Here is a 23,037-nt window from a genome sequence, read left to right on the forward strand (position 1 = left end):
CCTGGCTTTTTTATCTTATTCTTTTTTTTTCTTCTTTCACTTTATTCTTCTTGTGTGGAAATGGCTCTATGTGGACCTTTTACCTGCCCAAATGTTATACAAGTAGGTTTTCTTTTTTTTTAAGCTTAAATCACAGATACTTTATTATGACAAATTAATTCTATTTAATTCTGTGAAGTTGTTCATGCTTTCTTTTCTCATATAAAATATTGATACAGGGAATAATAAAATACATATGATTTTGCTCCTGAGAATCTAGCATTTTTAAAAATTCAGACATTTTAATTCACATTTTAGTGACCAGTGTTATTTGCCTCCCTAACAGTGACCCATGTATATACTGGTAACAAAGTCAAAATTTTTAAAGGAAAGTTTTGTGCTGTATGTAAAAGAGTTAAAAGGACATCAAATGCACTCACTCATTAATTCATTTAATAAACACATTTGAACATCTCCCGGGTATCATATTGAGTTCTGATGCACAAAATATAAGTAGATTTTCACTCATTCCTCTCCCAATCCTTTCCTCTGTTGATGTTCAGATCGTCTGTGTTCTCCTTCCTGCCTTTCTCTTGCTGGAGCTGGTGAATATGATCTTTAATTCAGCTCTTCCTGGAATTCTGTTAAAAAGTCTCCTTCCTGGGGGTCTGACCTTTTGCCCTGCCTGGGTAGTACCGCCTGAAGAGGAATTGTCTCAGGCCATGTATAAAATCTATAATATAGGGGGCTGGGGATGTAGCTCAGCGGCACCACACCTGCCTCATAAATGCAAGGTCCTGAGTTTGATCCCTGGTACCAAAAAAAAAATCTGTAATATAGTTAATGTGCATAACTAACAAGACTTCTGTATTTCTATATTTTAATTTCTTAAATTATATTATAAAACAACACAATAAGCTCTAGCTTAATAATTAAATAAGAAAACTTACATGTCTTCTTAATAACAATACATGCCTGTCTTCACCCAGCACACAGATTTGTAGTTGAAATTCTACTATGGGTAATCACTGTGTTTTACTAACCTTGTCACACAAGTGCTTGTCTTGGATACTTTTCTCATTGCTGAGACAATGTTAAACACTCAAAGTTAAAGGAAGAAAGGTTTATTTCAGCTTACAGTTTGTAGAGGTTTCAGTCCACAGTTAGCTGGCTCCAAGGCAGGGTGGCATGGCAGAGGAGAAACAGTCCATGGTAAAGTAGGGCAGGCAGAAGGCAGCAAGCAGCAAACCTGCCTCTCTTAACCCTTCCAGGCTAGGGTACCTTTCTGTATTCCACACCCAGAACTATGCTAAACCAATCAGTGGACTAATTTAGTAATCACACATCCTTAATCCCAGCATCACTCACCCTAGATCCAGCCACCTCTGAAAAGCCCTACTGGTGCCCACATGAGGCTTTAAGGAGACATCTAGATACAATGCTTGTCATGTGGCAGGTCTCAATTGAATCAACTGTGTGCAGTGGGTGCAGGTGTGTCAGCCCTGCCCTGCGCCCTCCCCAACACAGCATTCCTGTGTCACCTATGCTGTCTACATGTCAGCACCATGCAATCCGGTCATGAAAAATATTGCTATCGGTCAAACAATAACGTTAAAAGTTTAGGATCTTGTAGAGCCGCATTACTAGCTGTCCAGGGCTGCTTGCAGCTCACAGGTTGCACATCTGCTCTAATGTCTTCTGAAAGATGCTCTCAAACTTTGAATTATTCTTCCAATTCCAACCGAGCAACCAAGCCATTGCTTCTGTGAGGACAACCTTCCCTCCTTTTAAAATTTCACCTGGGGCCAGAGATTTAGCTCAGTGGTTCCACCACCTGCCTCAAAAGCTCAAGGTCCCATGTTTGATCCCCGGTACCAAAAAAAACCAAAAAAACCCACTTCACCTGGCTCATAGGGCTCACCTGGATGTTAATACTACTTCCATCTCAGCGTGAGTGGAATAAAGTAAGAGAAAAGCAAGGGTTTGGTTAGGGAATGTGACATCTCCCTTTGCACACCGGGAATTCCTGTGCATTTTTCCTTGAACCATCACTATCCTTGGTGGCTTTAATTTCTTTTCTCTTCCTGCTCTGTTAAGCCCTTTGCTGTTGGGAAAGGAAAACAATAATTGCTGGTGATATTTTCATACCATGTCTCCTGTCTCCCTTTTAAGTAAGGAGACAATAATAAAATGTTGAGCACACTGATTTACCTTCACTACTGAACACCTTTATCCTGGTGCCAGGTAACAGCTTCTCCCCCGGAAAGGCACATTCTCTTCACTCTAGGCAGAAGTCCCATTCCCCAAGTGGAAGTAAGATAAGAATGGACAAGAAGAAGGAGGGTTTTTTTTTCAAACTTGGACTCTGTGTTATCATTATAGAACTTTCCAGTAGAATTTTACATTGAGCCAAGCAACAATTTCTAAAGTCTTTCATTTCTTGATGTTTCCCCAAATTAAAGCACTGTTCCTATAGGATTTATTGGTTTTATTTAATTATTACTTATTAATTTCAAGCTGCAATTTGAGTGTTTGTGTTCTCTCCAAGACTCATGTTGAAATTTAATTTCAAGCCAGGCATGATGTCACATGTCCCTAATCCCAGAGCTTGAGAGGCTGAGGCAGGAAGATTGCCTTGAGTTCAGGCCAACCTGAAATACATAGTGAGATCATCTCAAAAGAACCTTCCCCCAAAAAGAAAAAGAAATGTAATTCCCAATGCAACAACATAAAGAGGCAGGGCCTTTAGGAGGTCATTAGAAGTCCCCCCCTCGAAGCCTCATGCACTCAAAGAGGTGGCTTTTCAGAGGCGGATGGATCTAAAATGTGAGACTATAGATTAAGGGTGTGTGATAACTAAATTAGTCCACTTATTGGTTTAGCATAGTTCTGGGTGTGGATGATGCGAAGGCTCACCATGGGTGTGGGTGGCACCACCCAAAATGCTTGTAGCCTAGATGGGATAAAATACTAGACACACACAAGTTAAAGGAGGAAAGGTTTATTTTACCCTACAGTTTGTGGAGATTTCAGACCATAATCAACTGGCTCCAAGGCAGGGTGGCATGGCAGAGGAGAAATAGTCCACGGCAGGACAGGCAGGAGACAGCAGCATCAAGTCGCCCTTTCCCTTTTATCCTATCCAGGCTACAAGCCTATTGGATGGTACCACCCACACCTTTGGCTTTGTTGAATGACTACTAAATTTGTCCCATGACTATGACCTAATACCAAAAGGGTTAAGGTAATGAATAGTGAACAAGTATGAAAGTCCATTTTGGCTTAATTTCCATTTGTTCCTTTCACAAAGTTTTTCCTCACATCTCTTACCAAGTTGATTATTCACATTGTATATAAACTGGATTGCTGATATCTCATGATGATTGTCTGTGTCTTTTTATTTCTTTTTTTTTTTTTTTTTTGGTACCGGGGATCGAACTCCAGTCCTTGCGCTAGCAAGGCGGGCGGTGGAACCACTGAGCTAAATCCCCAGCCCTGTGTCTTTTTATTTCTATTAAACAGTAAGTCCAGGAGGAAAGGGAATAGGAACCCAGCTTCATGCTTTGCACATAATTGCTGTTCAATGAGTATGTGTTTTATAACTAATATTTTTTAAAACTAAAACATTTCAAACATTTTAAGAGTGCTCAGAAGTTCCAAAACAGTGTATAAGCTGCCAAGTTGGTGCTCATCATCCCAACCTGGGTGGTTTTTTGGAAGGGATGCATCCATGCGTTTAATTCACGAATATGATTGGCCAGAGGAGACTTTGAATGGAGTTTGGTAAAACACCAGCACTGGGTTACATCCCAAGCCAACTGAGAAGCCACAAGTTTCATCACACTATTATTATTTATGGCTTTATCTTATCATTACAATTTCACCATTCTGCCCTTTGCTGAATTCATCAAAAGCACAATCTCCACCCCTGGGGCTTTGGATTTGATCACTCCACTGCCTCTGAGAAGCAAGGGCGTCCACGCCTACCTTATAACAACAGTGAGTATTAATTAGGTGTCAGTCAGCTGTCTTCAATATGAAAGCGCATGTTAGCAAACATGTTGCACGTCTGCTGCAATTACGCCCCTGTGTCAGTGAGGTGGCAAAGTCCCCAGGCTTTGCAGGGGCTTTGAATGCAGTGCAAAGCCTGCTGTCTCTCAATATAAAGCATCAATAGGACATATTAAAATGTCAGCACCTTTTCAGGGATTTTGCTTATTAAAACAGCTGCAAAAGAGTACTCTAAATAAGTAACCTTAGACCAAGTGATGGACTAAGCAATCGAGCAAACATGAGCCTCCAGAAAGTTCCAGGAGGGTAAGGAACAAGGGTTTTCGATGGTGGGGAACCTGGTAAGGGGGCTCGGGGAGTCTGAATCTGCCCAGCCCTCCCACCCCAACTTGGCAGTAGATCAACTTTGACACTTCCCGGCTCTAATGTACTTCCTCCTGGTTTTGGATATTGCAGCTGCCAGGAAAGGAAGCAACGGAATTTCAATATAAAAAAAGACCAGGCCACTTCATTGCAGACGAGATGGTTCTGCTCACAGAGTCAGTGGGCCACAGCTTCTGCCGGTTTCAAGATGCTTCCAGGATAGCCCAGCAAGGTCAAATGATAGCACCAGCCTTTTTGGCTTTGCTCTTTCGGCTTCTCAGCTGCCTGGGGGACCATCTATAATAGGCCATTTTATTTGGTAAATGTTGCCCTACTTACTGAAGACAGTTTATTATTAATGACCAGAAAGGGAACTCCTGCCTCCCATGGCAAAAGCTGATATATTTGCTTTGTATAATTGGTGTGCATAGTTAGCCATGTGGCCGTTAAGCTAAAATAAATTGCCTTCTTCCCATAAGAGTCTCCCCTAGTGTCACGGGAGAATGAGAGGAAGCTGGCCACAAGACTAATCTCATCACTAACGCCATGGACCAGGCCAGAAACGGCAGAGAGGTGCCAAGCTGGAGATGAATAGCATTTTTTAATGGCTTCAAAATAGCTCTGTCTGTAAACAGCTTTGCTGAATGACAACATGTAGTGTGATTTAATTTATCAACTGCTGCCATTGCTAGATCTTCTGAGAACTTTTCCCCAGTTCTTCTATCACGGAAAAAAACTATTATCACTTCAAATGGAAGATGGGGGTGTTTAGTTTAAACAGTGAATACGATGGAAGGGTAAGAAGAAACATGACCCGAAGGCCAATGTCAGTATCCTCCAAAGGTGGCTAGCTCTTACCTGGCATTTAAAGGTGACGTAGGTTGAGATTTAATGGCAAAAGCTGAGCTCTGAACTCTAGAATGAAATGGAATCAAAGTTGAGGATGGGTCATAATGAAGGCAGCACCTCATTCTGTCTCCAGTTCTTAAGGATTCGCCTTCCGCCTGTGGAATTAACCCTTGCTCCTCCAGGCAGGTGATTTGGGAAGTGCTACCCTTTCGGGGAGTTCTCAAAGTGCTTCCACACACGTAAGAGTCTAAAAGGTAATTGATGTTACAAGTGACCACAGAAATACCTTCAGATCTCTAATTTCCAATTTCTAGATGCCTGGGAAAAGTTGTACCTCCCAACAGAAGCTGGGCTAGAGGGTCATGCTAGAGATTAATAGAAAATATGGTAATTAGCAATTCTCACAAATCAGCAGCTGCACTAAGTCTGAAATTACAGCATGAGAATGAAGCAGAAGGAAAGTTGGCAGAGCGACAGTTTTACGGCAAGAGAAAACAGTTGCAGACCATTCACAGAAGAAGTTACAGCGCAGTCAGATTTCTCTCTCTGTTGTGATGTTGGAAATGAAATGATGCCGAAAGCTGTTATTTCTTATTCTGTGTCACATGGTTCCTTCAAAATATACACAGGCCTTGGGGGCCGGGGATTTGGCTCAGTGGTTTCACCGCCTGCTGCGCAAGCGCAAGGACCCAAGTTCGTTCCCCGGTACCAAAATATACACAGGCGCAAGTACTTGGTCACCACTTGAAATCTGTGTTTGTTAGTTTAACAAAGTATTATGTATTACTTGGGGGTTTCAATCTCTCTCATGCACACATGTCTATACACACACTCACATCTTAAATGAGCCTTGTTTGCCCCTATCGTTCAATTCACTACACAGATAGTTATTTACTGCCTGAAGCGTTCTGAACATTTATGACAACTGACCACACATTACGAAAATTAAGTCACGAGTACTTATCTGTATAGTAGCATAAACTATTTGAAATCGAGACTGTCGCCAAAATTCCAAACTAGAAGCTTGGTGCCAGCGGCTAAAAAGAAAAGACTCCCTAAGAGTTGGCATACAAACAAATAAAATAAACCCAAAAAAATAACTACAGCAGAAAGTGGAGTGAGATGCGTGCCCCAAGAAGGCACAAATGAAGCAGTGAGGTCATCTTGGTCAGAGTTCCAGGGCCACTAGTCAGCGAGTGACTCTGGGCAAGTCCCCAGCCTCTCTGGGACGCCTGGTTTCCATGGTGAAGTGGAGGGAGCACCATGGGGTCAGCAGGTGAGCTGTAGGGCTGCCGGGCAAGAGCGATTCCAAAAGCACACCGGGAATGCAGTGCGATTCAGAGGAGGACGTCACGGGGCCAGGGATGGAGCTCAGTGGTGCCGCGTCTGCCTGCCAAGAGCAGGTCTTCAGTTCGATCCCTGGCATGGAAAAATTTTTTTAAAAAAAGAAAGAAAGAAACAAAGGAGGAAGGTCACCCTTGACGGGGAAAGTGGACAAGGAAGGCCACACTCCTTTGAAAGGTGGTCTTGGAGAGCTCTAAGAGCTAAATTTTCCACGGGTGGTGGCTGAGCTAGAGAGAAAGGGACTTCGGGTGTGTAGCTCTGTGGAACAGCACTTGCTGGAGATGTGTGCAAGGCCCTGGGTCCACTCCCGATACACTGCTGAGGCAAAACACCCGACACCCAGAGTTAAGGGAGGACAGGTTTATTTAGCTCACAGTTTGTAGAGGTTTCAGTCCACAGTCAGCAGGCACCAAGGCAGGGTGGAGTGGCAGCAGGCATCCAAGAAGAGAAACGGTCCATGTACAGTAAGGCAGGCAGGAAGCAGCACAAAGCAAGCAGTGGGCCTGCCTTTCCCTTTCTATTCCATCCAGGCTACAAACCTGTTGATTGGTGCCATCCACACCCAGGTTGGGGCTTCCATTATCCACACCCTTAATCCACATCCACACCTAATCCACCCACTTTTGAAACTCCTCACCTGTGCCCACATGAGGCTTTGGGGAAACACCTAGACATAGGCCGAGAAAGAGAGAGAGAGAGAGAGAGAGAGACAGTTGTCAGTACACTCTCTCCAGTGTTCTAGAACCATTAGGGCATTCTGGGGACAAGCACCTACTCAGCCAAGAAAAGCAGTTGGGAAAATAAAGTTGTCACCATAGGAGAGTGATAGCTAGGAGCAAGGTGGCCTGTGCCTTGGGGAGGTGGCAGATGGTGAAAACCAGGTGGCCACTGAATTAAGGAATTGGTACTCCAGGTACTTCTGTGACAGATTCGCCCCATTCCTATGCATCTGTCTCTTACCAAAGTGGGGTTTCCTATGCTGCCCTTTGAAGAGCTCGGCAATGCAGGCCATGGATGGAGGCTTCATCAGAGTCTCTCAGGACCGGGCAGGCATTTGGGGGTCCAGAAAGCTGGTAATCTGAGGACCTGCTGTTCAGATGCAAGCAGGAGAGAGCTCTCTGGGCCTCGCTTTCCTGGGTCTCCGGGGTGAGTGGAAGAAAGATGTGCAGAAGCCCCTCAAGGACTCAAGGACGGGAAGGTGTCTGGTACCACAGGAAGTGGGGTGGGGAGGCCTTCGCTCACCAGAACTCTGCTTTGTTGGGTGTATAATTTGGTTTCAGGTTATTCCCTTCATTTGTTTAGCACAAATTTCCAGTCCTGTCTTGTTTAACGGTTTTGGGGTGGTTTTAGTCGTTCTGGGAGAGATTACAAAAAATGTCTGACCCCCACCTTGCCTGGGGTGGTAAACAGAGCGCAGCACCCCCTGGAGGCCCAAGTAGTGTGAAGCTCGCTAGGAAGAGCTGCAGGGAGTTAGGGCTGGGCCCTGCCCCTGGGGGAGACCCCACTGTGTCCTCTCAGAGCCTGAGGAAACAGGAGGCTGAGGGAAGGCCCCTGGGTGGCCCAGAGGCAGCCTGTGTGCGGGGAGCCGTGGGGCAGGCAGGTGGTAACCCTTACAAAATTCTCTTCTGAAGCAATGAGAGGCCCACAGAGAAAATAGGACTGGTGAGGGTGGAAAAAAGGAAACTGACCATCATCAGCAGGCCTTGATGTCTCTGCAAAGTAAGACCCGCAGAAGGCAGGGCCGGGGTGGGCAGACGGCCACGGGGACCACTGGGAAAATGTAGGAAAGGAAAGGAGGCCATGCAGTCCTGAAGGCCACTGTGCATAGCAGCTCTCACAACTGCAGGTGTCGGGCCTTCGAGGGAAGACATTGTGGCCTCCCACGTGCCCACTGGCTGAGCTCGTTTAAACATGAAAAGACACTGTTCTCCTTGGGTTTGGATATGAATAGTTGCCACAGGCGAGAATGACAGGGCCACACGAGCACAGCACGCTGGACCTTGCGGTGGCAGGTGCCTGCCTAGACTGCCCTCAGATGTCCAGCAAACACCTGTTCAACCATGAAGGCCCCTGTGTGAAAAGTCCAGCTCCATGTGGATGGTGCCTCCTGGGCCTCCCAGCCAGAAGCAGTTTCCTTCTCTGCTCCACTCCCATTTGTATTTGTTCTTACTGCCATTTTATTGTTTTTGTCCCTTCTTCTTGCTCTGTGGTCCACCTCCAGACTTCGTGAGCTCCCTGGAGACTGGGACAATGTCTTCACCTTTGTGCACAAGAGGAGGCTTCAACCAGCAAAGACTCTCACAGGAGCTCCAGCCCACACAAAATCTCCTCATTTGACTTGCTGAAGTTTGTCTATTCCAGGGTAAACTAGCCCCAGCAATAGCTTTCCTCAGCCTCAGTACAATTAGGTGATTGCTTTTCATGTGCTGATTTGATAGATCATTCACAATTTTAATAAAGCTTCATTAAACCAATAAAGGAGAAGGTAGTTTATGGAAATCACAGATGAAAAGGGATACACTCTGCTTTGATATGGGGATCCTTTGCTTTCTGCACACTGTTAGTATGATTGTGGTAAGACAGATGCCTGATAGGTAACAGATAGATAGATTAGGTAGATGATAGATTAGATAGACAGATAGATAGATAGATAGATAGATAGATAGATAGATAGATAAATAGTAATGACCCACATATATGAACTGTAAGGACTTGCTCTTCCAAGTGTGACTCACAGCTGAGCAACATCCATACAGTGGAAACTTGTTAGAAATACAGATTCCCAGGCTCTGCCACAGACCTGAGTCAGAATCTGCTGATTCCTTGCATATTCAGAATTGAAAAGCACTGATATCCATGATTTTTAAAAGACTGACATAAGTAATTTACTATTAGGGAAGATTCGGTCTAACATTTTAAAACTCTATTGTTTCATTTTTCTAAAAAACACTGGTCCTGAATTTGCTTTTTGTCTCAATAATGTTCTTGAGCAGAAGTTTGAAAAACATGTTAGTTCGTTCACTTTTCAGAATCTGATTCATTGATAATAAAGTCCCCAGGCCTCTGAGACCACCCCCACTGGGAGACAACCATAACTTGGGTACTTTAGACATAAGAAACTGTCACTGAAAGTTTGAAAAACATTTTCCAAATGTTTGTTTTGTTTTGATTTTTATACATATTTTGCATACAAATTTGATTTATGTTTGCTATGGCATAGGAACATATGTTTTATTTGATCTCAACATTTGCTAATAGATGGGAACTCCTTTTCTGCCCTCTGACTTTCCTTTTCACTTTCTTCATGAATAAAAATTCTTAATTTTAGTTGAATTCAATTTACACATTTTTTCTTTTAGGATTATCTTTTTTTTCGTTTGTTTGTTGTTGTTTTTTTTGGTACCGGGGATCGAACTCCAGTCCTTGCGCTTGCAAGGCAGGTGGTGGAAACACTGAGCTAGATCCCCGGCCCTATGATTATCCTTTTATGATTAACATTTTATCTTTTATGAGATCGTGAAGCTGTTCTCTTTTTTTTCTTCCAGGAGTTTTGCTGTCTCACCTTTCATAGATCAGTGCTTGCCTGGGATTAATTTTCTAAGTATGGTGTGAGGTAGGGGTCAAGATTCACCTTGGTCCCAAGTGAGTATCGAATTGTCCTGGGCATTTCTGGAAAAGGCAACAGACTGGAGAGTTTCTCTTGTGCAGCTCTCCCTGGGAGTAGGCACAGTGTCCTGGTATCAGGAGGAGTTCCCGGCTGGGCTCTGGACCCAGCTCTGCTATCAGCTCACTGGCTGTGTCCTTGGGAAGGTCTGGAGAACTGTCTGTTTCCCCATATGCAAAACAAGAAGTGAGATTAGGTGATCTGCCTTACTTCCAGAAACATGGGGCCCAGCAAAAGTGACATCAGACTCCAGCTACAGCTTTATTAGTTTTGGGACCTCAGGGAAAGTATTTAACATATTAGGGTTCCAGTTTCCTTACCTATAAGATGAGAACAATCACACTCATATGTAGGGTTGTTGGGAGAATAAGAAAAATGTACACAAACAGTAGTGTCTGCTATTGTCAATAGTCATGCTACCGAAGAGAGTGTGCCTTTATTTAATTACAATAAAAACATAGTTGCTCCCTTTAATTAGTAATATAAGTTTGCATACAAGTTAACTACTGTGATGAAAACCTTAATTTTGCCTTTTGTAAGGAAGTCTAGAAATAGAGACATTAAAGAGATATAAAATCAGCCTTCTTGAAATTATTCTTTATTATCCTTGATTTCAAAAGTTTGTCCTAAAGATTTGTAGAGTGCAGGAAAAACAGAATGAATGCTGCAGTGGTACAGCCATAATGGTACCGGCCCATGGTGTCTTAGGAAGTCTTAAGTCATTAAATTTCTACAAAGAGACCAACTTAGGACTTTCCTGATTTTCTCACCGATCAACTAAAGTAGTTCCCATCCCTTCTTATTATTTCATTGTTTTTTCTTTTAGCAATTACAACAACCTGACATGTTTCCCTGCCTTCGTATTAATTATGTGGGGCCAGGGATGTAGCTCAGCAGTGTAGCTCACCTGCCTGGCAAGTGCAAGGTCCTGAGTTTGATCCCCAGTACCGTGAAAAAAAAAGTAATTATCTGTCTCCCTCAACTGGCATGTAATCTCCATGGAAGCAAAGGCTTTAATTTACCATTTATCTCCAGCACCTAGAATAACTGGTACATTGTATGCAGTAAATATTGTCAAATCAACAGACTGAGACAAAATAAGAACCACACAATATATTTATCACAAACAAGTAGTAACAAATTCAAGTAGGTCTGTGCTATATTTAATATGACACAGAAATCAATAAGGTATTCTGACTGCAATACTTCTGTCAACTCCAAATTCCAATTATTGTAGATGTCTAGTAATAACATTACCACAAAAAATATTACCCCTGTTAATAATCAACACATTTTTCTTAAGTGCACCTTTGGGAACTTAGAAGAGGAAATTGATATTTCCCACATACATATACGGTCATTGTTTTTTTTTAGATAAATAAAAAAGAATTACTTAATAAATATAGTTACTTAAGGAGAAAATTATCCAGAAAGTTGTTCTTTTCCTTAAATAAAAAGCAGACATGGGAATCCTGTTTTTATTATAAACAAATACTATGTTTTACATGTTTACTATTAGAAAGTTGGTCAACTTTTCCTTTACCAAAATAGATTGTTAATTAAAATAGACCAAAACCAGGAAATGTGGAAGTTAGTCATTTAATTTCCTCACCTACTCAGAGCTGCTGGGAGTCATTTCCTGCAGGAATTCCATGTCTGTCCACCAGCTGCTAACAAAATCATCAACCCAGGCAGTGGCTGATACTCCTGACTCCAATTACATATCAGGTGGCTTTCTTTAAATACTCATGGTGGAGCCAGGTCAACTGAGAAATAAATCTAAATCTCTTCTAGAATGGCTTTCCTGCACTGCTCTGAGCAGCAAAGGCTCCAATGGGAGGGACTGGAAACCTAACTTCTGGGTTTGGCTCAGCCACTAATTAGTGGTGTGACCTCACATTTCCCTCTTGTCCCCTGCCAGCCCGTGGACTGAGGGTAACAACCCTCAAGTTTTACCTAACCACCTTGTTTTTACAACGGAAGAAATAGTCAAACAGAAAGTAGCTATTTTTGAGGATGGTACAGTGCTAGTGGGTACCAATAATCCTGTAACTGCCTTAAGGGTGGATAACTTGTCCGATAGTCTTAAGGATAGTGACTTCACTGAGTTCATCCTTAGCCAAAACAATGTGCTGGGTATGAAGTAGATCGCAAATAATTCAGATGTTGATTTCATATCTTTTGCAGTATTATAAGGATTTTGGATAATTGTTTCCAACACATCTAAAATGTGCTAACTTTTTTTTAATTCCTAAATTGGATATTTCCTCAGGAAATAAATACTAATAAGATAATTACACTCTTTAAAGAGAATACCAAAAGATTTGGCAAAAAGAAAAAAAACAGCTAAATTGCGCAGGGACGGGGGGGGGGAGTTGGGAGGGTGGAACTAAAGTGTTACAGACTGGATATTTTGTGTCCCATGTGATGCAGGTGTTGAAATCCTGACTCCGCCCAAGATAGTTCTAGGGGGTGAGGCCTTGGGAGATGATTGGATTATGAGGAAGCAGCCCCACAAAGAGCCAGGTGACTGAGCTGCCTCTTCCACCACATGAGGACACCTGAAAGCTCCATCAATAAAGTAAGATGTGGATTCTCATCAGACATGGAATCTGCTTCGCTCTGATCTTGGACTTCCCAGCCTCCAAATCTGTGAGAAATACCCGCTCCTTGAAAATTTATGTTGTTAATTATATTTTCATTGCAGTAGCCCAAATGGACTATAACAAAAATATACATACTTTTCTTCTCCAAATGTTGACCTGACTGGACCAGTCAACTAGACAATAAAGAACACCACTAAGAATTGTTAAGCTGAAGTAAGTTTGGCCTAAACCTGTCTCTGTACTTGAGGGGTAAAGTTTGGCCCCACATGGCCTACATACCCAACTATGACCCAGTGTGTTGTGTACACAAATTTTAGCCTAACCTAAGAGGATACCCTTGTAGCCAAGCAGCTGAGTCTGAGCCAATCAGAGCAGCTGAACTTCCAGCCAATCCCAGAGGGTTTAAACTGCCAAACCATGACCAAATAAGGCAAATGACAAGTGTAGCCAACCAGATTGTTTCTGTACATCACCTCCTTTTCTCTAAGTTTTATGGCTTGAATCTTCTTTTTTTTTTTTCTTTTTTTGGTACCAGGGATCAAACTCGGGACCTTGTGCTTGCAAGACAGGCGGTGGAACCACTGAGCTAAATCCCTGGCCCCTAACTCCCTTTTTTTTATAATCCATCTTCTATTTTGCTCTTTATTTATACTTTGGGTTTCTCACATAAAAGAAACTGTGATATTTAAGCTTGCGTGTCTGATTTATTTCACTTAATGTTATGGTCTCAAAGTGCATCCATTTTTCTACAAGTTTGTCTCTTGCTGTGGCAGAGTAGTACTCCATGGTGTATAAATACCACATTTTCTTTATCCATTCATCCGTTGATGGGCATACCGGTTGCTTCCTAGATTTAGCTGTTATGAATCATGCTGCTGTAAACATGGGTGTGTGGGTGTGCTCTTGAAGGGGATATTAGACTGGCTCTCCCCCCACACTTTGATTCCCAGCTGCCATGAGGTGAGTAGCTTTGCTCCATCACAAGCTGCCTGCCATGCTGCTCCACCTGGCTGCAGGCCCAAAGCAATGGGTCCAGCTGAGGATGACGGGAGGCTCTGAACCCCTGATCTAAAATAAACTTTTCCTCCTCTTAAAGTGACTTCCTCAGCTATTTTGTCTCCATGACAGAAGCTGACAAACACAGGTATGAGTATACTTGGCACATAAGATGGGCTAGGGCCCTCAGAACCATCTTTGGCCTGGAACGCTGTCCAATTCTAGAACCTTCTTCTTTCTTGAGTAAACTTTTTAAAATTTAATGGGTCTTGGTTTTCCCTCTTTAATATAAGTAATATTTATATGTTTTTTTTCTTGTTTGACAATCAAAAGAAATAAAGCAGTCTGCTTATTTCCTGAATTGGATGAGGACATATTGAATTCTGGAGATCTAAAATCAAACTGAAAGAAAAATCCAACTTCTAACTGCAGAAGAACTCAGTTTCTACAGACTAAACTAAGACACCTCTGCCATGTGGGAGAGTTAATAAACTTCTGAGTGTAGGCACTACTTAGACTGTATAGGAGAAGAGAATATAAAAATCGAGGGTTCTACTATTGAATATAATACACTTTATCAAGAACTATAATTAACTTACACATTTTCATCAGTAAGTCACTTAATGATTTAGGGTCCACACACACACACACACACACACACACACAGTTTCCTGTGACCCAAGAGAAGAGCCAAATGTCTCCCACTAGCCTGACCAGACTGTTCACATTTTGTTCTCACTATCGCTAAGAGGTAAAATCCATGGAGATGTGACCTGTCCCTCTCAGAAGCTTCTAAGCGGCCTGGAATCATGGAAATGCCCTCCTCCTGATTAGTGAACATGGCCTCAATTGACATCATAGTGATTTAATTTACTTTTTAAATAAGTCTCAAATGCTGGCATTTTATAAAACAGAGATGTTTTGCTGCTGCAAGGAGCTTGGGGATTCTTTATCTCAGATTAATGTAAAGATGGGTAAAATTTATGTGTTTAATTTTTTTCTCGTATTTTTCTTATACTTGTGATGCTTACCATTGCTTATGTGCTGCTAAACTCCAGCAGATAACAAATGAGTGATGACTTAGCAAATGCATATTCATAGAAACGGTGCCCTTTATCAGCTAATGGGGACAGAGCAGGCAAAGTAGTGTGGCGCGGCAGCCCTGACATTTGGAGCCCCAGCTGATGGACACAGGTGTCTCACAACAGCACAGAAACATTTCTTCCTAATCAGAGCCTGGATGTAAGTAGAGTAGAGATGCTGGAGCAGTGCAGTCCCACCCTGGGCTCTCTGCACCCGGCCCTCCAGAGGTCCCAGGACCATGTCCACTTGTCCCCAAGAATCGTTTAGCAGAGCCTCTCTTCCCTGACCCACCTCCATGCCATTCCTGGGACCAGCTTCCAAATAAACACTGCACGCAAATCCTCGTCTCAGACTCTGCTTTTGAGAAATTCAAAGCAAGATGTTAGTATATCTAACAAATATCTCCTCGATCCCTGGAGTAGTCCAGGAAAAAATAGCACTAACAAGCATGCACTTCTTAAAATAGTAACAGGCATCCTTACTGAGTACTTACTATGTGTCAGACACTGTACCAAAAGGGGTGTGTGAGCTACTTAATCTCCATGTAATGATATGAATTGGGTAACAGTTTCTCACTTTACAGGTAGTAGAACTAAGTATTGGGAGGTTAGATCACTTGCTCACGGTGACTGGCAAATTACAGGGCTGGGATTCAAGCTCACGGCCTGTGTGTTTTTTATCAGCTCTTGCAAAACTGTGCCTTAGTCATTCATACAATAATAATTTAAATAAAACACAATGATCAACTCACAAGATCAACTCATCTGTGTCGTAAGTACAAATGCAATAAGGGAAAGAATGAATTCTGTGGGACTACTCCCATCCTCCAGAAAAACTCTCCTCGGTGTGTCTTTTCATCGTTATCAAATTTGTTTTCTTCAGCTTTAAATACTTTTTGTTTTCATTGACCTACACCAATTATACATACTTATGGGGTACGGAGTGGTATTTCAATACCTGTATGCAATGCAGGATGATCAGAGCAGGGTAGCTGTCATAGCTATCACTTCAAACATTTATCAAGTCTTTGTATTTGGAACACTCAAAATCCCCTCTAGGAGCGACACTGAAATACACAAGGAATCGGAGTCAAGGTCTCAAGCATGGGCCAGGGGCCGCTTCTGGGGCTCCCTTGTGTCTCTACGTGCTGCTCCCACATGACTGGGACTGAGGCAGAAAATCCAGGGGGACAAACACAGGCCCTCCCCACCACGTGACCCAACCACATGACCTCCACATGCCCCGTAAAAAGGCAGTTTCTGGGAGCTCTCCCATTGCTAAAAGTCCCTAGAGACCCCCGTCACTTCTCAGGTTTTCTTCCTACACAGGTAAGACAGAAATCCATTTTTCAAGGGAAGCAACATGCGGTTGTATAGAATGAAGTGTGGCAGTCCCCTCATCGGCTGCCCTTCTACCTCTGCCACTCCCTTCCCTGAAGTCCCCACTGTCACAAGTTTGATGTGCATCCTTCTGGTCCTTTTCCCACGCAAGAAACCTCCGTGTCTTGGAGTGGTAGCATGGAGCCCCGGGGACTGACGGGTCCTGGATTGCTGACAGGCTCTGTCCTCTACACGTTTGAGGAAAACAGAGCCCAGAGCAAAAGAGAAAGTGAGTAACTAATTGGATTTATGGCCTTCACTCCCAGAGCGGCCCTCTGCCCTCAGTAATCTCCATCCCGGTTCAGATGGAATCTCTCTCTGCAAAAGATCCAGGGACTCTGTGAGGAGAAAGCTGGTCCATCTCCTACTCACCCAATAAAAAGTCAGGTTGTTATTAAACTGTCCCTGAAGCTACCGTGATTTACATTCACGTTAATGGCTCTCTTTGTAGCAAAGTCCCTTCAAGAGGTTGCCCTCCCGTTCCTATTGGCTGCATCTAAAATAAATATTACACCAGCCCCTGAGAGGACAGCAAGGAGCTATTTCCCCCAAGAACTCAAACAGCGCCCAGAGTGCCCAGCGCTGCTGTACTGTACAGCAAAGAGGTAGACACGACCCAGATGTCCCCTCTTGGAAGGCGGCGGGTGTGTGGTTTGGAGTAAGACGTAGAAGTCGGAAGCTATGAATGGCACGGCTCTAAGACGGTGTGTGGAGAACTTCAAATCAGTGGGGGGAAAGAAAGAGGTGGAATGAAGTGCAAAACACAAGGCTAGGTACACAATTTCGCGCAAACAGCTGTGTACAATAATGCTATATTTTTTCAAGGAAATGTCCACGCAGGGACATATACCAGCGTGATGTAAATGACACTGGAAGATGAAAGAGAAAAACTATAAACTGAACCAGAAGGCAGCCTCTCTAAGGACCATCCGCTTCGGATGATGCTAAAAATTACTGCTTTAAGGCCAGGAATTTAGCTCAGTGGTGCCACTGCCTGTCTTACAAGCGCAAGGTCCCCAGTTCAATCCCCAGTACAAAAAAGGAAAAAAATTACTGCTTAGCACCAGAGAGGTAGTAAACAAATAAGTGAATTTGAGGGACACAGTCACTTTTTCTTTTCTTTCCTTTCTCTTTACAACCTAAACACCGTTGGCAATAAGCATTTCTAGGCCACTTTCTATGCACGTGACATGGTCTCAGTTCTGCTCTGTGACCTTGGACAAGTCAGTCACTCGTCTCTCTGAACCTCTCTGAACCACAAAACTTTTTTTTTTTCCTGGTACTGGGTATTGAACTCAGGACCTTGCACTTCCGAGGCAGGCGTGGCGCCACTGAGCTAAATCCCCAGCCCAGAGCCAAGGTTTGTTTAGACTGAAACCAGGAGGCAGCCAAGGCCTGGTGCATATGGGAGCAGTCACAGCTCTGATGTCGACTCCTAACAGCATGGGGGCAGCAGGCAAATGCTTCTGTCAGCCAAGCGCTGCTCCACTGTTATCTGCTCCCTGGATGAGAGAGGGGAGACCTGGCCACCACTGTCAGCCTGCTGATTGCAGAATCAGTGCAGCACAACCAAGACAAGACCTTTTTCCTTGACCCTCTGAGGCCCTGAGGGCCAAGGTCTAAGACATAACAGAAGGTGGCACTGTCACCCTCAGGGTTGCTTCCCCCAGCACCTGGGTTCTCAGAAGCCCTTCCAAAGCCTCCCTGTGTGTCTAGAGGAAAGCACTGCCCATGCCTGCCCCTCTCCGCCATGAGGAGAATAAACTGCCGATAAGAGCCAGGGAAAGCTCCCTCCCACAGGCCTGCACACCAAGGTCACCACTGTGGACAGAAGCCAGCAGCCAGGAAACCCAGCAAAGCAGGGGATGCACTGGGCAGAAGGAGGTTGGATCGGGCTGGCCTGGCCCCTTCATGGGAGGAGGAGCTGGTGCCAGACAGATGCACTCTGGGAAGGGGCGGAAGGTGCAGAGATCCCCCTGGGTTGTTGGCCACGTCTTGACCAAAGTGACCACCGAGCTGTCTCCAACCTCAGGGCTGGGTGTTGGCTGGCGGGTTGTAGGAATTCTCTTAAATTCAACTCTACATCAAATAAAATCACTATGGAGAAGGACTGAGAAGACTACAGAGAGAGAACTCAACCACACCATTTTATTTTCTTTCCTTTGCTCTGTTTTATTTTCTTTTGTTTGAAACAAGGTCTTGCCATGTAGTTCAGGCTGGCCTGGAACTCACTATGTAGCTTTGAACTCTCAGTGATCCTCCTGCCTCAGCCTTCCAAGTCCTGGGATTACAGGTGTGCGCCACCATTCCCAGCTCTCTCCTTCCATAAGAGGGCAGCAGTCCCAGCATTCCAGATGAGCCAGGCGTGCCGTCTGCATCAGAAGGGCCACCTGACTCACTCTGTGTCCTGGCCGCTGTCTGTAAGCAGAGGGCCTTCCATGGCCGCAGTTCACCTCCAGGTCTTCATTTGGCATGGGCAGGGCATCCAGAGCCACAGACAGCTGCCAAAGACACTTAAGCAAACCCTGGAGGACCCACTGGGGAGGAGTGTGTTGTCAACTTGCACCCACTTCTCGAGCTCCACCAGAATGCACAGGCTTCCTAGTCATAATAAAGATCTCATTTCTTTACCCTTTAAGAAGAACAAAGTCTGATGTCTTGGTGGTAGCCATTCTTTCTGGAGTAAGATCATTCTATGTATCTATCAGCAGATGAATAGGTAAGGAAAAGGTGGCATTTATACGCAATGGAGTACTATTCTGCCATAAAGGATAATCCAGACATTGGTAGGAAAGTGGATGCACCTGAGGCCATAATGTGAAGTGAGGTAAAGCAGATACACAAGCTTAAATATCACATAGTTTCTCTTATACGAGAAACCCAAAGTATAAATAATCTAAAGAGTAATAGAAAAGAGACACAAGGAAATGGGGAGATGGACCTGCAGTGAATGAGAAGGGGATCTTAAAATGTCCATGCAGCAGCTCCCCACAGTGACTGCAATCAGTGAGGTGCAAACACGGACTAATAAAGAGAAAGAAAAAGTGCGGTACACTGGCCCGGGGAGTCACTTCAGTGGCCAGTCCTCTAATGCATCCAGTCTCTTGGCAGCCCCTAGTTGTCTTCTGAAAATGTTAACAGACCACGTGAGGCCTTGTTTTGCACTGAGCCATTGGGAGAGGGAGCAGGAGAGAGGCTGTGGAGGTAAAAGAAGCCGAAGTTTGTTGTGTGCCTACAGTGACCCGGGTGCTGGACACAGAGGGAGGCCCGGCTAAAACTCAGTGGGACCTGCTTTACCTGCTCGCTGCCACTGCGGAGCCGGGAGGGGACTTGGGATCTGGGGACGCAGGGAGAGGAAGTCTCAATGCTTACCCTCGGCCTGGGGTTGTGTTGCTTCATGGATACCACTTAATGCCAACACGCCAACATGTCAGGAGGAAAGAAGAGGCAGGAAGCCACTGAAGGGTCCATTGGCAAATCTAGAAAGTTTTGACCACACGGAGTTGTATAAATAGGAAAGCACGTTAGGTAGCATGGACAGGCACCTGGCTGGGCTGGGAAAGCTTCCGGAGTCAGTGGACACAGGAAGGATGCAGCTGTGGGCTTTCAGAGCAGGTAGGGGCTGGAGCACCAGCCACCCATTCACCAAATGGCTATGCAAGGGTGCTAAGGTTCTCTCAGACACAGCGCCTGCCCTGAAATGAGCCAACTCTGATGGAGAAGCAACATGGAAAATATAAAGTGCTAATTGCCATACTAAAAAGTATGTGCTGGGGGTATATTCAGAGGCAGCAAGGCCAGGGAATCATCCTTCAGTGTAATCCTTGAGATTTTTCCTAAACCCGACTCTAATCTCCTTAAAATTTAAATATCTTTCTTTCTGATTCTGGCATTACTATATGTTGTCTGTCACTTCAGATTTTTATATTTTGGGGAGTGTGGGAGATTTTCTACATCCTCATAGGTATTTAGAACACGAAAATAAAATGCGAAAATCTTCAGAAACAATACATAAGGTAGAAAGCCAATTGGTGTTTGGAAATAATGATTGAGGGCCATTATTAGATCTTAAAGTCTTCTATAAAGTTTACTAAAAGCAGGACACGGTGGTGATCGCTGTAATCCCAGCACTTGGGAGGCTGAGGCAGGAGGATCGCTGAGAGTTTCAGGCCAATCTGAGCTATATAGTGAAACTTTGTCTCAAAAAATAAATAAATAAATAAGAGCAAACAAACCAAAAATGTTCATCAAAACATGTAGTAATGATTGAGCAATGGATAGACAATTAGAGAAATAAATAGCATACCTAGAAACATTATCAATTATATGTAGTAATTTAGAGTATGGAAAAAAATTGCCACTTAAATTAGCAGTGAAAATCTCATTCAATAAGTGGTGGTGAGTGCCTTTTACAGGGTTATCTTATAGTATAGTATAATGATACATCTCTCCTACTCCATAGCAAAAGTAATTCCAACCAGACCAACAGTTTGTAAGAAAACCTTTCACATTGCTAAACTAAAATACAGGCGGCGATTTATATACAACCTGATAGCCAAGGGTTTCTTGAGAAGAATCCCAAGGAAAGAAATCTCAAAGAATGATGTTGATGGATTTCACCCACAAGAAAGAGAATATCAGTGTCTCAGCCTCTCATGGACTAGAAACAAAGAGTGGAACGTGTGTGTGTGTGTGTGTGTGTGTGTGTGTGTGTATGTGTGTGTTTCATTTGCAACACTGATTATGTATTATTTGTGTGATTAAACATGCTGTTTCTTCCACTAAATGTCTAGGAACTCAGCTTTCAAAATATTTTTTCTTTGACCTCAAAAAACAAAAACTGTAATCAGTGTGTTCTCAGTTTACCTACATGAAGAGACCGTGTTTCAAAATACTTCAATCAGGGCCGGGGAGGGAGCTCAGTGCCACCAAGGCTGCCTGGCAAGCACAAGGTCCTGAGTTCGATTCCCAGTACCAAATGGGGAAAAAAATGATCAGAATACTTCAGTGAAGTAAATAAGCTCTCTGTCATGTCTCCACTGGGTTCAGGAAGATCCTGGAATTCCGCATGGTGTGGCGGCTTCTCTAGCACACACAGCTGGCAAGGGGCAGGACTGCTTAGCATCCCCAGTCCCCTCCTCCATGTGCAATGTGACCCCTGCCATCACAGCCACTGCTTCTGCCCAGCAGTTCCTTAGAGCAGAGAGGATATCTGAAAAAATGGATAGCGCTCTTAGGAGTCAGGTCTTATTTTTATAGGATTTTCCTTCCATACCCATATGTTAGGAAAGACATCCAGCTCCTATCAGGGTCATCCTGCTGCTATGGTATCTGGGATGTCCCCCCAGGGCCCAAGTGTTATACACCTCATCCCCAGCTGGGCACTGTCAGGAGGAGCTGGATAACTTTGAGATGTAGGGCCTGGGGGGAGGGAGATAAGGGGGACCCTGCTTTCCTGCTCTGGCTCTCTCTCTTTCACTCCTGAGCATCAAGTGAACGGCTTCTCCCACCATATGCTCCTACCCCCATGCGCTGCCTCACTACAGCTTTAAAGCACTGGCCCAAAATTGTGAGCCATAATAACCTTTCCTCTTTTTAAGTCGAATATCTCAGGTGTTTTGTTACAGTCACAGAAAACTGAGTGATACACATCCCCAACTTTACCTAGACAATATGCAATGAGAGCATAAAACCTCAAATTTTAAAGAATTTAAATGCATACACAGAAAATGGTATATTTCCCTAAGAAGTTAGAAAGTCTGAAGCCATAACTCTTTATGCTAAAATACATATTTACTTTACATAGAAATCAAAAGTTAATCTCTCAGTCCCATAATCTGCTGTCATCTTTTCTCCAAAGATTCATGTGTGGAATTAGTTTTGCATTTATATAACCAAAAGACCATGGGTTGGTTTTATCAAACCAAAGGAACACAGGCCCTGTAGAGCTATGTGAGAAGTATGACGATTCTCTCTCAAACCTACAGCATGGTAGGCACTCCAGCAGTAGAAGCAAGTAGAACAGTGAAGATCTAGTTCGATGCAGGCAGGCTTCCTTCTCTTCGGAAGCGGAAAAATGTTAACAACTTTTGTCTGGTGTTATTTTCAGAAAGGCCCCTTTTAATGTTGTAGTGACTGAACACTGAAAATATCTAAAGGTCAAGTCATGGGAGATTAATTAAATATATTACAGTCTAGACATGCTCTACAATTCAAATAACATTACACTGGTCAACTTGATATATCACTTGGATTTTTCAGTTTCAAGCAACATAAAACACTGAAACTACCTTCAAGCAAGGACTGTTAACACTGCACATCTCAGGAAGTCTGAGGCAGGAGAAATTTCAGGGCTGGTGGATTCCCAGCTTCCATAAAGTCATCAAGAATTCTGTTCTTTCCATCCCTCTCGGCACCCTCCGTGGAGCCTCACTGCCCACACATGGTCCTCCTTCACTCTTTCTTTTTTGGTGTACAAAGCTCCACATCACATCCATACACAGCCATGTCCAGAGGCCTAAGAGCCTGTTCCCTCAGGCCTCTTCCCTGGGATCAGGAATCCCCACAGACCTCCCATGACCTCTCAGAGGAAAGTCAGTGCCTGCCCCGAACTCCTCACTGGAAAGAACAATAGGATGGCCACTGTTGGTTTGGATCAAGCAAGATGAAGCCCCTGGACCATGGATGCAGTAACCCACTCTCATGCTGAGGAGTAAATCTCTGAACAAAAGTAGTAAAGGGTATCAGATGCACTGATCTGCTG

At 43.8% G+C, this 23,037-nt stretch overlaps 2 long non-coding RNA genes across 2 annotated transcripts in view; both read right to left on the reverse strand.

Annotated features, from left to right (window-relative positions):
* Positions 1 to 23,037, reverse strand: part of LOC147830149 (uncharacterized) — a 95,358-nt gene that overhangs the window by 63,722 nt on the left and 8,599 nt on the right. The window lies entirely within an intron of this gene.
* On the reverse strand, positions 3,374 to 10,040 carry LOC147830150 (uncharacterized). Its single transcript, XR_015444381.1, has 2 exons — positions 7,184 to 10,040; positions 3,374 to 6,864 (listed from the first exon to the last, which is right to left on the reverse strand). It is a non-coding gene; the product is annotated as an uncharacterized LOC147830150 (long non-coding RNA).

Source organism: Heterocephalus glaber, unplaced genomic scaffold (assembly GCF_053883595.1).
Source record: "Heterocephalus glaber isolate CG9 unplaced genomic scaffold, H.glaber_assembly_v1.0 deba00000331, whole genome shotgun sequence".
Taxonomy (NCBI): domain Eukaryota; kingdom Metazoa; phylum Chordata; class Mammalia; order Rodentia; family Bathyergidae; genus Heterocephalus; species Heterocephalus glaber.